The following is a 13,576-nucleotide window of genomic DNA, read 5'->3' on the forward strand; positions in this document are numbered from 1 at the left end:
ACACACCATTTGCGTGTGTGTAGAGAGAAAGAGAGAGAGAGAGAGAGAGAGAGAGAGAGAAGCATACTACATTTCAATTCAACTTCAATATACAAATTCACATTTGCCGCAGCTGTTGCGAGTATCTTTCAATATTTTGTGTTTGCTTGGATTATTTATGTCGCACCGCAACTTTTGCCTCTGTGTGTGTGTGTGTGTGTGTGTGTGTGTGTTGTACAACTGTATCTGTGACTATTGTATGTTTGTATGTTTGTGAATATTGCACATAATTTAAAAGGCAAATTGTTTTTCGATTTCAGAAAACTGGCAAAGCAATTACGTGCAATTTAAGCATTGCGAAAATATTTTTTCAAGCCCAGAAAATATATATTTTGTAATTTCTACACATTTTATGCGATTGCTGCTTTTGTTGTTCTTCCTGTTGTCGTTGTTGTTGTTGTTGTTTTTACTCTGCTGTCGTTTCGTTTCTTTTGGTTTTGTTCTGTGAGTTGAATGAAAGGGACGACCCAAACAATTTGGTGTAATTTAATTAAATGAACACAGCAGTGGACCAAAAGCAGCGGGCAGCCTTCAACTCCACCTCCACACCGCTCTTTCCACCCGTTCAGTCTAGACGAGACGACGATGGCCAGCTGCTCCTGGCTGCTGAGCTGCTTGGCTGCTGGCAATTCACATTGCATTGTTCACTGACTGAGGGGTGCTCAAAATGACAAAAGTTAATGCCTAACAACGTTGAACGAGCGCACGGACAAAGCTGACAAAGGACAACAACAACAACAATGGCGAGAGCAACAACAACAACAACTATTAATAGGCAGCCAGCCAAACCCGAATGAAAATAATAAAAAGGCAATGATGACGATGACGTTCAAGTTGATAGGCAACCTGGCGAAAAAAAAAGCCAGAATGAAATGAAAAAGGAACACAGAGAACACTGCCAAAAGAAAGCAATGAAAGAGAGAGAAAGCCATGCAGGACACCTGCTGATTAAGATCGCAAATTGAAAATCATGCTGCTGCTGCTGGCCGCTGACAGGACACGCTTTTCACACAGCAGCAGCAAGGAAGCAAGCAGAGAATGAATGAAAGAAAAAAAAACAACTAAACATTTGTGTTATTTTCATTAGTGCTTCACAAAAAAGAACTTGACTTGACTCCGAGTTGGATGTTGAAGTTCAATCAAATGCCAGCACAACTTGTGCAAATGTTATAGAGTTCGGAATTTTCGAATTAAGCTAATCGAAGGCAGATAACACCCCATGTACACATTCTTGCTATCATCATATCAGTTAATACTACCTCACCTACTGATAAGAACAAAAACACAGACCAAAGCAAATCAGGCCAAGCTGCAGGCTCATTGCCAAACATCAAAAGTATTTCTGGCATTCGTCTGAAAACTTTGCAGCTACTAAGTAAACGAACAAGCAAAGTAGTAACAATTTTATAAAAACGAATACCGGATGCACTTAAAAACGACCTTTAGAAAACTATCTAAAGTATAAAATATAACGCGCAATAAAAATTACCTCAAACCAAGAATTCTATATTGATTTTAGAAAACTTGTTTAAAAATATTTTGATTCATATAAAATTATTATATTAAGATCTTGAAGAATTTATTTTATAACCGATAACTTATCTTAAAAAAACATTAAAACTAAATATTTCATACTTTGAACTGCATTTAGAAATCCTTTTTTTACTATTAAATATGATTATTCTTGTGATTAATAAGGTTTTAAAACTACCTTTTTTTTTAAATTAAAAAAATTTTTTTTTTTTTTTTTGGAAACTGTTTTAACAAATATACAGAAAATACAATATTAAAAAAATCTTTTGAAATATTCGATTTGAATGGTTATATTTTTCATATTGAAAACTGCTTAAAAAAGTAGCAAAAATAACGAATTTTTTATGAATTATTTTTCTTAAGGTTTTCCTAATTTTTCCAACCTTGACAAAAATTATTTAAATAACAAAATCCACTAGGTTCTTTATGTTATAAACTGCTTAACAAACGTTGCAAAAATAACTACTTTATTATGAATTATTTTGTTAAAAATTAAATTGCCATATTTAGTTTACAGAAATGTCCTTCCAAATGCAGTTAAAGTTGCAGCGCTTTTTTGCTGCTGCTGTTGTTGTCATTACATGTTGTGTGGTGACAATGCCTAGAGGTCAGAGGTCAGACAAAATGCAGCAGCTGACAGGCCAACAGACAGCTAGACAGTTAATCCCGTGCTTCTGCTGCTGCTGGGCAAGAGAATTGGCAAATTGGCGCAGTTTGAGTGCGAGTGCGAGCAGCAAACAGAACCAGACACAAAAGTCAAAAAGCGTTAATGAAATTGAAATCAATAACACACACAAACACTCTACTACTACATGTAACTGAGGCTCAAAGGAGCTGATGCTCCTCATCATAGCAGAGAGAGAGAGAGAGAGAGGGAGAGAGTATATCCTGGCCATATCAACAGTCAGATGTCGACTTTGACTGCGCTCAGCGGGCGTCACTCTTGGCACTTGGCCCAGCTTGTTACGAGAGTCTGATAGGCAGACTGGACAAATTAGAAATTTTGTTGCTGGGGGAGAATTTTTCGCAAAATTTCAGTTCGTTTGCTGCCTAACCACAAATTGAATTTAACGCAGTAAATTGAGTTTTGTGCCAAACGTTCTGAATTGAATGTTTAGCGCTGAAAAGTTGCCACCAAAAGTGTTGCAATATGTTGACTCTTAACTAAAGTAGAGAGCATTGGGGAGAAATATAGAGTATAAATGAGTAAGAAGCATTTCGCCACATGTGTCGAGAAGTTTATGTGGTCTAAAAACTTGCAAGTTTTCGGCAAGTTTCTTAATTGTCTGATTGAATTGATGATTTAATAACTTCAATTTAATTTCAGCATACGCTCGAAAGTTTTGCGAGCTTAAAACTTTGTTAGCTTTAGGTTCACAATTTTTAGTGCGTGGTTTGTGTTAAGTTTCTCTCAACTCTTCCAGAGTGCCAAAAGCCAAAGATTTGTCAATGAAATTATTGAAGTTGCCAAGCAGTTGCAACTCCTTTCGACTCTCTCTTTCGCCACGAACTGCAATCAAAGAGTAAAATCAATTTTTGCGTAGAGGCTGAGGCAGAGTTTATACTTCATTTCGTTGCGGAGGACAGGGGAGGAGACAACATGCGACGACACAGACCATTAATCCAGTGTAGCCGGTAACAAAAATAAGAGGCGACAACATTGATGTGGACAATGCCACAATGCGATTGTGGTCGAGTCGAGTCGACACTGAGAACGAATGAACGAACTCAACTGGGCCGCATCCGTTTCCGGCTCACAGCGAAACTAAAACACAAAAGCCAACCAACTACAGCTGCAGCTACAGCTGAGCTCAACTGCAGGACCTGCTGGCACAGCCTGCGTTGTCCTGCACTTAACAGCGAGCAGCAGCTAAAGCAAAATCCCAAAGAAAAACAGTAAATACACGCAAAGTTCTTTCTGCCTCGTTGAGTTTTTCTTTCAGGCTTTCGACATTGGATTGGGATTGGGATTGGGATTGGATTGGCTTGTCCATAGAAGCAGCTGTGGAGCTCAATCTGTGATCAGATTGTGGTTACAAAACCAGGAACTAGCAAAAAAAAAACCCTTTTGGGGGTCAGCTAATTAATTGGGTTGAGTAGCAAGTGCAATAATGGTGCGGAAGGTAAGGAAATTGCATTAACGCGTTGCGACTTATTAACACAGCCATAGCCAATGTCAACAAATTGCATTATTGGCGCAATAAAAGCGAGAATACACACAAGGACATGCGTTCAGCGTGTGTTTAAATGTTATTGAAAGTCCTGCGTGAACGCCAGACATTGTAAATACACAAACACACACACACACACACATGAATGGAGTTGATGGCTGCAGCTGATGTTGTGTCCCCAGGGCCATCACATCGAAAGGACTTTCAACTGCAACTCCATCTCCAACTCAACTGCAACTGCGACTTCAATGTCGCTATCATCTGGCTCCGCACGCTTCAGGTGTTAATGATTTAATTTCGTTTCGTGTACAGGTAAATTTCATTACTGTTGACAATGGCACAACAAAGTATGTGTGTGAGTGTGTGTGTGTGTGGTTAAATGATAAGGTTTAATCATGTTCAAGAGTGCGCCCAGTTTAAAGCATATAATATTTTTTATCGACCTCGAGCAGAACAGTTAAATCACAGTGAAAAACGCCTGCGTGAAATTGCACATCATAAAAACTGTTTAAATTAAATATTTATAAACATATCAGCCATCGACTTCATTATCATATAAATAAAGTGCCATTCCCATATATCCATGATATTTTTTTTAATGAGCTTCGAAAGTCTTTGATATTATCCCGCTGGGAATACCGTTAATTTCGGGAAGTCAACTATTAAGTTTTTTATCTGCTGCGTAAATTTCCAAATGAAATGAGAGTAAAACTGCTTTTCAACTAAAAGTGAAGTCATCTACAATACTTTAAGCTATGGTTGCAGTGGAATTTCTTTATAAAGAATATAAAAATTTGGATGAAATTTGTTAAAATTTAATTTCACTTACCCAAATAATAGATAAAGGAAATAGTAAAAAAATCTGTAATTAAGTTAAAATATACAATTTAGAAATACATTTTAATTATAGTAATTTTATAGAATTAAAAAAACTCATTTTAAAATCTAGATGGAAGAGTGGATTGCAAATTTTGAATCGAGATTTTTTCGGTCTACAAAAAGAAATAGTGAAATAAGATTTTAAGGTTAAGCAAATCTTAAAACAAGTTTTTGTTCTTCAACCATTGTCCTCATTTTACAAACTCTTCTGTTATGATCGAAAAGTTTTCAAATGCAATCCTTTTTTCAATTTTGACTCACATAATCTTGATTCAAAATTGTATTGTTGATTTCAGAACCTTTTTCTGTGCGGAAACTATGAACTATATTAATTTACTTGTTAATTAGAAGCTGTTATATTTGTATTTTAAAATACATTGTATATACACATTCTTGTTTTCATCGAATTTACTTATTATATCAATTAAAGCAGCATTTACATTTCAATTTCTCTGTATTTGCATTTATTTATTTAGATTCCCTTTATCAATGCTATGCCCAATTACATATTTATGCGAATAATATAGGCAAATATTGTGCAGGCTTTTTCTTGCGGCATTTCTTCCCACGAGCAATTAAATTTGTTTATGGAAATATGATAAACATTGAGCGCGACTGTGGTGCAAACAAAGAGTATGCTAAATATGTTACTTAACCAAGGGAATCGTCAACAGCGCGAGCAACAAGAAAAGCAACAACAAGAACAACACCAACATCAACTTCTGATACCGCTGATAAATATTAATGCCGAGCAAAGTGCGCACTGAGCCGCTGCGGGCAAAGGACTTTTGCCAAAACTGGGCGAGAGTCCTGCATGGGCCCTTGGGGGAGTAGAGGGGGAGTGAGAACGCTGACTGCACAATTCAGGCGGCATTAATATTCATTTCCATGGATACAATCACTGAGGCACGCTGGCCACAGGAGGTGACTGCTATAAATACAACAACAACAATAACAGCAGCAACAAGAGGAGTAAGATGAACAGACCAACAGACTCATCGATGTCGAGGAAGGAGCGAAGTAGTTGCTGTAGCAGTGGCAGGATATAGTAGCCACACTCATTGTCAGTTGCCAGCTCATATTTGCTGTGCCTGTTTGTGCCTGTGTGTGTCTGTGTGTAAGTGTGCTGTGCATGTCAAAGGAATTGTTGAGCCAGGAAGAGGCATTGTGAGTGCTCTTTGACATTCATTTAATTGAGTCGCCAGTCGTCAAGTCGAGTCGCTGCGTCGTCCACTTGCCATTTTTGATTTTGCATTTCAAATGAATCGCACATTCAATTTTTGTGCCTCACAGCAAATCATGTTTACTTGTAATGAAAGATGTTTAAGTGAAGTCAAGATAGATGTATGGCAAATGGTCATTTCAAAAGACTTTAAAACAAAACATGTTTTATTCGTGGAACTAACAAATAATTTGAAATTAAGTACCTTTGCAATCCACAACCAATATAAAAAATATGATGATCATGTAATAATGAAGAATAAAGTTCAATTTAGTATTAAGTATGCTACCATTCAAATGTAAAATCTCTTTTAATTTATTTTAATATAAAAATAAAAGTATACAATTTAAACTACTTGCAAAAATAAAGCATAAAGTTCTATTTAGCTTTTGTGTTAAGTTAAATACTAATGACAAGTATAATTACTGGGAATTAATATTCAATTAAATATTAAAATTTATGTAATTTCATTAGCCGCTACCTATTTAGAATAAAGGCCAAACAGTTCAGTTATATTCGTAAACTATATCATATTAATATACGGAAAATATACTAAGGGTTATAATTGGTATATTTATAAAATACATTCAAAATATACCATAGAGTGCCAAATATATTACATATAAAATATACCACAGGTTATAATTGGTATATTAATATAATACTACTTTCAACATATACACTACTACATACATATACACTACACACTACATATAAAATATACGACAGGTTATAATTGGTATATTAATATAATACTACTTTTAAAATATACCATAGATTACAAAATATATCATATGCATAAAATATACCAAAGGCTGTATTTGATATATTGATATAATACTACATTCAAAATACCTCATATCGTACAAAATATACCAGATTGTCACCAAAAGCAACTAAGACCCGTACATATTTATGGGACAACCAATTGTATAACTACTTATATAAAATTAATAATAAAATGTGTATAAACTAGATTGTTGTAATAGCGATTATCAATAATTAAAACATTACGAATAAAACACAATTAAAAGGAACTCTTCGTTTTTCTATGCAACAGGCAAGTTAGACGAAAAATGGATTGCAAATCGTAACCGCAATACGAAAATGTCGGCTGAAAATTTAATAAGCAATGTGAGCTGCTGCCAAGTCCTTAGCCTGCAGCAAGGACTTGGATCTTTTAAAGCATTTGATTTTATTATTATTATCGCTTTGGCATAATTTCCCTTAAAAAAAAAACAAAAAGAATACTCGTGGCAAGAAGCCAAAGGAAGCAAAGGCCCAAAACGATCCAAAAGCGGCTGCCAAACAATTGAGAGAGAAAGACTGCCCTTCGGCTACAGCAACAATTTCACACTTTCGAGGCGCCTCGGGCTGCCAAAGTTGCGCGGCAGTTGAGACAACGGTGTGAAAAATGAAATTATAAGCAAAACGACAGACTGACAACGACGGAGGACGATGCCAAGGCCAAGACATCGTTGTCATCTTTGCCTTCAGTCGAACGCATGACAGACGACAATACATCTTAGGCGCATTTTAATTTCATGCTTTGCTTGGCTTTACCTCCAGCTACTGAGTCCTTCTTCACCTCATCTCCCCCCCGCTTATGTCCCACTTTGATTGTTGCTGCGTAATGACATTTAATGTCCAAGGCCCATAATTGACTGGGGCGTAGCGTGAGGGATACACAACAGATTCAGATGCTTTATGCGCGACTGCACAGCAGTTAAATTTTGTCTTTGCTTTTGTGTATCTCTGTTTATCTGTATTTGGGTATCTGTATCTGTATATGTATCTGTTGTTGCCTGGCCATTTATTTTCGGCACATAATTCATGACAAAGTGCAGCACACAAACCGCGCTGTGTGGCATGTTTAATTGTGCGACCACATTATGAGCACGTGGTGAATGTCGCACACACATCTACAACCTCTAGTCAAATGGCACCTTTAATTGCTGTCCTTGAACAGCCCAAAAGATTTTATGTTGCGTGACTCTTTGGCATAGAAATGCTTTGCATTAGGCTGCATTTTTTTCAGTTCCAGTTAATAGCACTCAGCAGGCGTTTATTATGGGCATTGTGATTATGGATAAATTACGAGCAAGCTTCGTACTTCGGTTGAGATCAGGAATATTAAATGTCAAAGGAAAAATGAAATATATAAATATATAACATATAACATATTAATGCGTCCATGATAAATTTCGCTTTGATTGGTTTTGTATATAAAAGTAAATGTTAATATAAAGCGAAGTAAGTTCTGAACAATAATCATTGCATTTTTTAATGCATAATTTATATACATATAATATTTAGTTCTACATATCAAGGTAAATGCTGATTTGAAGTCAGGTAAATTCTTGGCAATAAACATTACTTTTTTTTTAATAGAAAATTATATTTAGTATTGAAATAGATTGATGTGGTTAAATTCATCGCAATATATTAAACTTGCACATACTCGTATTTAAAATTGAATTTAATTCAATCGCGTATATTTTAAGTTTTAAATCCATTGTTGGTTTTTTTATACCCGCTACCCATAGGGTAGAAGGGTATTATAACTTTGTGCCGGCAGGAAATGTATGTAACAGGTAGAAGGAGGCATCTCCGACCCTATAAAGTATATATATTCTTGATCAGCGTCAACAGCCGAGACGATCTAGCCATGTCCGTCTGTCCGTCTGTCCGTCTGTGTGTCTGTGTGTCTGTGTGTCTGTCCGTCCGTCCGTATGAACACCTAGATCTCAGAGGCTATAAGAGATAGAGCTATAATTTTTTTTCGACAACATTTGTTATGTTTGCACGCAGATCAAGTTTGTTTCAAATTTTTGCCACGCCCCCTTCCGCCCCCGCAAATCAAAAAAATCGAATAACAAGCGTAATTTTAAAGCAAGAGTTACGAATTTTGGTAGATACAATAATCACTATAGTAGTTATGATTCCTGAAAACTTGGTTGCGATCAGATAATAAGTTTGGAAGTTATTAAAGAAATACTTTTGTATGGCAAAAACGCCTACTTACTGGGGGGTCTTAGTTACTTTGTCTGACAATCTGGTATATTGTGCCGTCTATGGTATATTTTGAATGCGGTACTATATCGATATACCACATATACATTTTGGTATATTTTTGTAGTATTTTTGTAGTATATTTGGTATATTTTGAGAAATATACTGCAAAATATATTGCTTTTATTCATAATGGGTAGCGGGTATCTCACAGTCGAGTACACTCGACTGTAGCTTTCTTACTTGTTTTACTATATTGACAGCATAATAATATAATATATTTAGTTTGCAATTATAATTACCATATTTCTAAGTACAGTATTAATTAATTTATACTTAAAATCTCACGCAAATTATTACATTCGCATCAAGCATACGCAGCGTATGCGCTTTGCCAACAAAAGCCCTTTGTTGCATAAAAACATGTATGCATACGCATATCGAATATCTGCATATTGAGACTAACTGACAAAATGACAGCTTCACTGTCTGACATTCGCTGCGAGCTGAAGTTTGTAAAAATTTATTAACTACTAAAAAAACTGACGAAGTACATTAGCGAGTATTGTTTTGTAGGGATTTATTTGGCTAAGAGGGAAGAAGACGGGAGAGATGGAGAGTGCTAAAGTCTTGCCAATCCTAACAGCACTCAAAAGCAGCAGCCAACTAACGAGTTGGCCAACGTGGCGAATACTTGTTGTTCGCTGTATGCAGCACTTTAAAACGCCAAATGCCACGTAATTCAAAGCGTCTGCCACGAACATGCGTTGCCAGCGTGTTGCACAGCTAAACAATGCAATGCCGCAGGGCAACAGGGGCAACAATGACGGCACCTTTATCTGGCTGCTAAGCAACTAGCAGCAAGAAGCAGTAGACCATGCCTTGGATAGCACACGAATAGCAGGCATGAGAAGGGGACGAGGGGAATGGAGATGCAGCGCATTTGATCTAAAAGCCTGGCAAATGGCAGTGCAAGTTTTGCGAAGCGAACCAAAGAGGGAATTGCCAAGGAAATTAATTACAAGAGCTGAACGCTGTTGCCACGTGGCAAGCAAAGCAGACACAATGCAGCTTCCACCTTTTGCTGCCTTCGCTTTTGCTTCCGCTTCAAACTTCATTTTCTCTTGCTCTTTCTCTTGCCTGTTTATTGTTGGCTTTGGCTGTTGTTTGCTTTTTCAGCGTAAATATTAATTTTCACACCTTTTGACGAGAGCTCAAGCAGCACTCAACACAATGCACATGCCATTCTTGATGTCTCATCTCTCTCCCCTAAATACACTTGGTCAACGGGGCGCTTTTGTAATCAAATCATGCAGCATTTAAATGCATGTTGAGCTGTTGAACTTGAAACGGGGTTTGTCTGTTGCTTTCACTACGTGCGCATTGCAAAATGATCGCAAATGTATAAAGTGGACCTCACACTCTTGGTCAAAACGTCTCCAACTCGGACTCGGAGTCCAACTCGAGTCTTGGCATAATCTCGCACGTAATTTGTGAGTGTGTGTGACTGAAATGTCCGTTGCACCTGGCACTCAGCCAGCACCATGAGCGAGGACCCTAACCTGTCTGTTTGCGAAAACTATTGTCTGGCCAAAGTTGTTGACAGGCACGTTGACGTCATTGTTTCGTAATTTGTATCCTTAGCTTGCCGCATTAGAGCTTAGTTATACACTACCAGGGATTTTTAACCAGTTCTCTACACATCATACATGTATTCCATTCTGGTTATTTTTATGTCATTTCTTTTGTTTAGAACTGCTAAAAGCGCTTGTAATGCGATTTTGAATGCAGTTGTTGCACAGTCAGATATGTTTACCCTGCGTATACGTAATATGATAATTTAACTGTTGGCTCAGCAGGCCCATTAATTGTATTTAATTGTGAATCTCCGACTAAACTTAAGCTACTTAGCCGGCGTTTTAATTAAATTTCCGTAACACATTACGCCTAATTCATTAGGTTTCCGGCGAAGGCGAAAACGAAGGGCGAACCTTCAACCTTTTTTCCACCTAATATGCTAAGCAAACAAATCTGAGCACTTCATTTGCCAAGCTGGCCAAAAATTGTAGCCAGCTTACAGCGCATTTGCAGACCCAACAACAACAACAACAACAACAAAAGTAAGTACAAACAACAACAGCAAAGTATGCAAAACAAAAGCAAATTTGAAGGGTGAAAAACTTAATCGACAACTTTCTTAGCTGATAAAAATTGCCCAGCAAGTCTGCCAAATAGAGCTATAAAAAGGAATAGAGTGAAGAGACGAGAGCGCGAGAGGAAGAAGTCTCTTTGGGCTTTGTCATTCAAGATGTCGCTGCAATAAAATTAATGCATAAAGTTTATTTTTCTGCGACGACAACAACAAAGTGTTGATGCTTTTCTTCTTTCTTCTACGTGTTTTCTTCTACTTTTTTTTCGGCCACGTAAGAAAAAAGCAACAACAAGCTTTTAGAATTTATAATGAGCATCAAGTTTTTTGCACTTATACATTCCGCTTTTTTTGGCGGAAAAGTCGAGAAAGTATTTGATTGGCGATGAGGGTTGTTGAATGAGGCGCAAACTTTTCAAATAAAAATTAAAAATTGTCAAGGCGTTAAATTAGGGTCAACATCCACAGGTAATGAAAGTGACAGACAACAGCATAGTCAACTCAACTTAACTCAACTCAACTGACTTTAGGCAAATTGAAATTGAATGGTTTGACAGCAGAGAACATCTAAAAAAAAAAAAAGGGTCAACTTTTTGCAGATGGGTTTGTTTGGCTCTGCAATTGACAGCTGCGAGTTCCAGTTAAGTTTTTGTCAATATTTCAGAGATTACCCAGCGTACTTCAACTTGAGCGTAAACAATGTGGGCTTAAAGTTGTGCTGCACAAGCGCTCGCTCAACAAGCTCAAAAGCAACACAAAGCCGCACACAGGACATGAAAACTTTCTGTTAACCAAAGAACCGACTTTTCCTCCCCCCTTTTCACCCCTTCCCTGAAATAAAACTCACTCACCACATGATTCATAATCTCTACACTAATCTTTTAATCCAGTCGAGTGAATTTTGTACTCGATTGTGAAACAAAGTTGCCAAAGGCCTTGAAGCCTTCAAGCAAGAGTTGGAGGCGGAGGCGGAGGCAAAAGAGTTAACTCGGCGCATGTGGAAAATAAACATGTAGTAGAGATTCCAATATGATGCCCACTACTACCCCAAGCCTCTACACTTTACTCTACTCTACTCTATGCTACCACTTTGTGGCCCTTTCTTGTTCCCTTGCCATTACATTAAGCGCACAACTTTGATGTCATCTTTGTGCCTAGGCCGCTCTCAGACAAAGTTTCCTTTTTGGCGCCACGTTGCAGCTTCTCTTTCTCTCTGTCTCTCTTTCTCTGGTCCCAGCTGAAACTTTTTTAATAGTAATGGACTTTACCGAAAAAAACAGTTTTTTGCTTTTTGTTTTTTATATTTTTGTTTGTTGTGCTTGCTCTCTACTCTCGCCTCCTTCCTCAAAAGGAAAAAAAAATGTTTTACAGTTTAAGCGCATTGGACTCTGCTTCGAGCTGTTGTGGCCAGGTGAATCAACTTGTGTGGCAGTATCAGCCTCCTCTGCATCAAAAAGTTATTTCCGCTACAAATGAACCCACACATGAATCGGTTTCTCTCTCTCTTTTTCGCTTTTTCTATTTTTTATTCCTTCTTTTTGACATCGTCGCGTCGGCTTTAGAAGCTCTCTCTCTCTCTCTCTTTCACTGCCCCTCTATCAATTCTCGGACTGCATCTGGCACTTAGTTGTGATGGACTGAACTCATATACAGTGGCTCCAAATGACCGACAGACAGTCTGAATGCCTGACTGGTCCCCCACGAACATAAGCCGCTTAGCTTTTGAGTAACTTTGACAGTCAGACACATACGTACTATACTATAAATGTATATACATTCAGACAGACTGAGCATATTTCTTTCTATTAAATATGGCATGTCAATGATTCAGTTAACATTATTTATGCATTAATTACTCAATTTTCCAAAGTCCAAGTCTATTTCTGACGATTAATCTTAATCCAAAATAAAAGGCTGAAGTACTTACCTCAAATTGGTGTTCAAAGCTGTAAATATTAAAGAAAAAATATATATTAAATAAGTGCATAAATAATGGTAATTTTATTGTCGATGAACTGTGTTATGTTAAAATTTTCACAAACCATTCGAAGTGGTTGTCTTATAGTCTATAATATTAGCAAAAAACAAAGCAATTCTTTGATAAGTTGAAATGAGTTATTTCGAACATTTTTAATTATATTAAAATTTATAGGTTTACTTAGACAAAGAAAATATGATCAATTCATATTATCAGTCAAATTTAATATTTTTTTAACTCAAAGAACTATTCAATTATTTAAAAACTAGACTATATTTTAAATAACTATAAATTTTTTTATTTAAGTACATGAATAATTTATTTTCAAAAAGTAATAATATCAGTTAAATGGAGTTTTTTTTTGAATAAAATCTCCAACTAATCTCCGTTTTTTTATGAAAAATTTGACTTAACTGTTATTATCAAATATTGGGCTCAATTTATAAATAACAATTCATTGATAAGTTGGCTGAATATCAGACTGAGGAGTTATATATGTTTATATAGATATATATTTTTAAATTTTATAAAATTTATAGATGTGCTAGGGTCAAAAATGTTATCTAATGTTATCCTGAATTTGATCAATTCAC

The 13,576-nt window shown here is 36.5% G+C and overlaps 1 long non-coding RNA gene across 1 annotated transcript in view; it reads right to left on the reverse strand.

The window, feature by feature from the left end:
* Window positions 1-13,576, reverse strand: part of LOC132794810 (uncharacterized) — a 65,565-nt gene that overhangs the window by 14,267 nt on the left and 37,722 nt on the right. The window contains exons 3-4 of the long non-coding RNA XR_009633335.1: window positions 12,933-12,951; window positions 4,573-4,605 (exon numbers count right to left, since the gene is read on the reverse strand). This is a non-coding gene — a long non-coding RNA (uncharacterized LOC132794810). The remainder of the gene's footprint in view (window positions 1-4,572; window positions 4,606-12,932; window positions 12,952-13,576) is intronic.

Source organism: Drosophila nasuta, chromosome 2L, assembly GCF_023558535.2.
Source record: "Drosophila nasuta strain 15112-1781.00 chromosome 2L, ASM2355853v1, whole genome shotgun sequence".
NCBI lineage: Eukaryota > Metazoa > Arthropoda > Insecta > Diptera > Drosophilidae > Drosophila > Drosophila nasuta.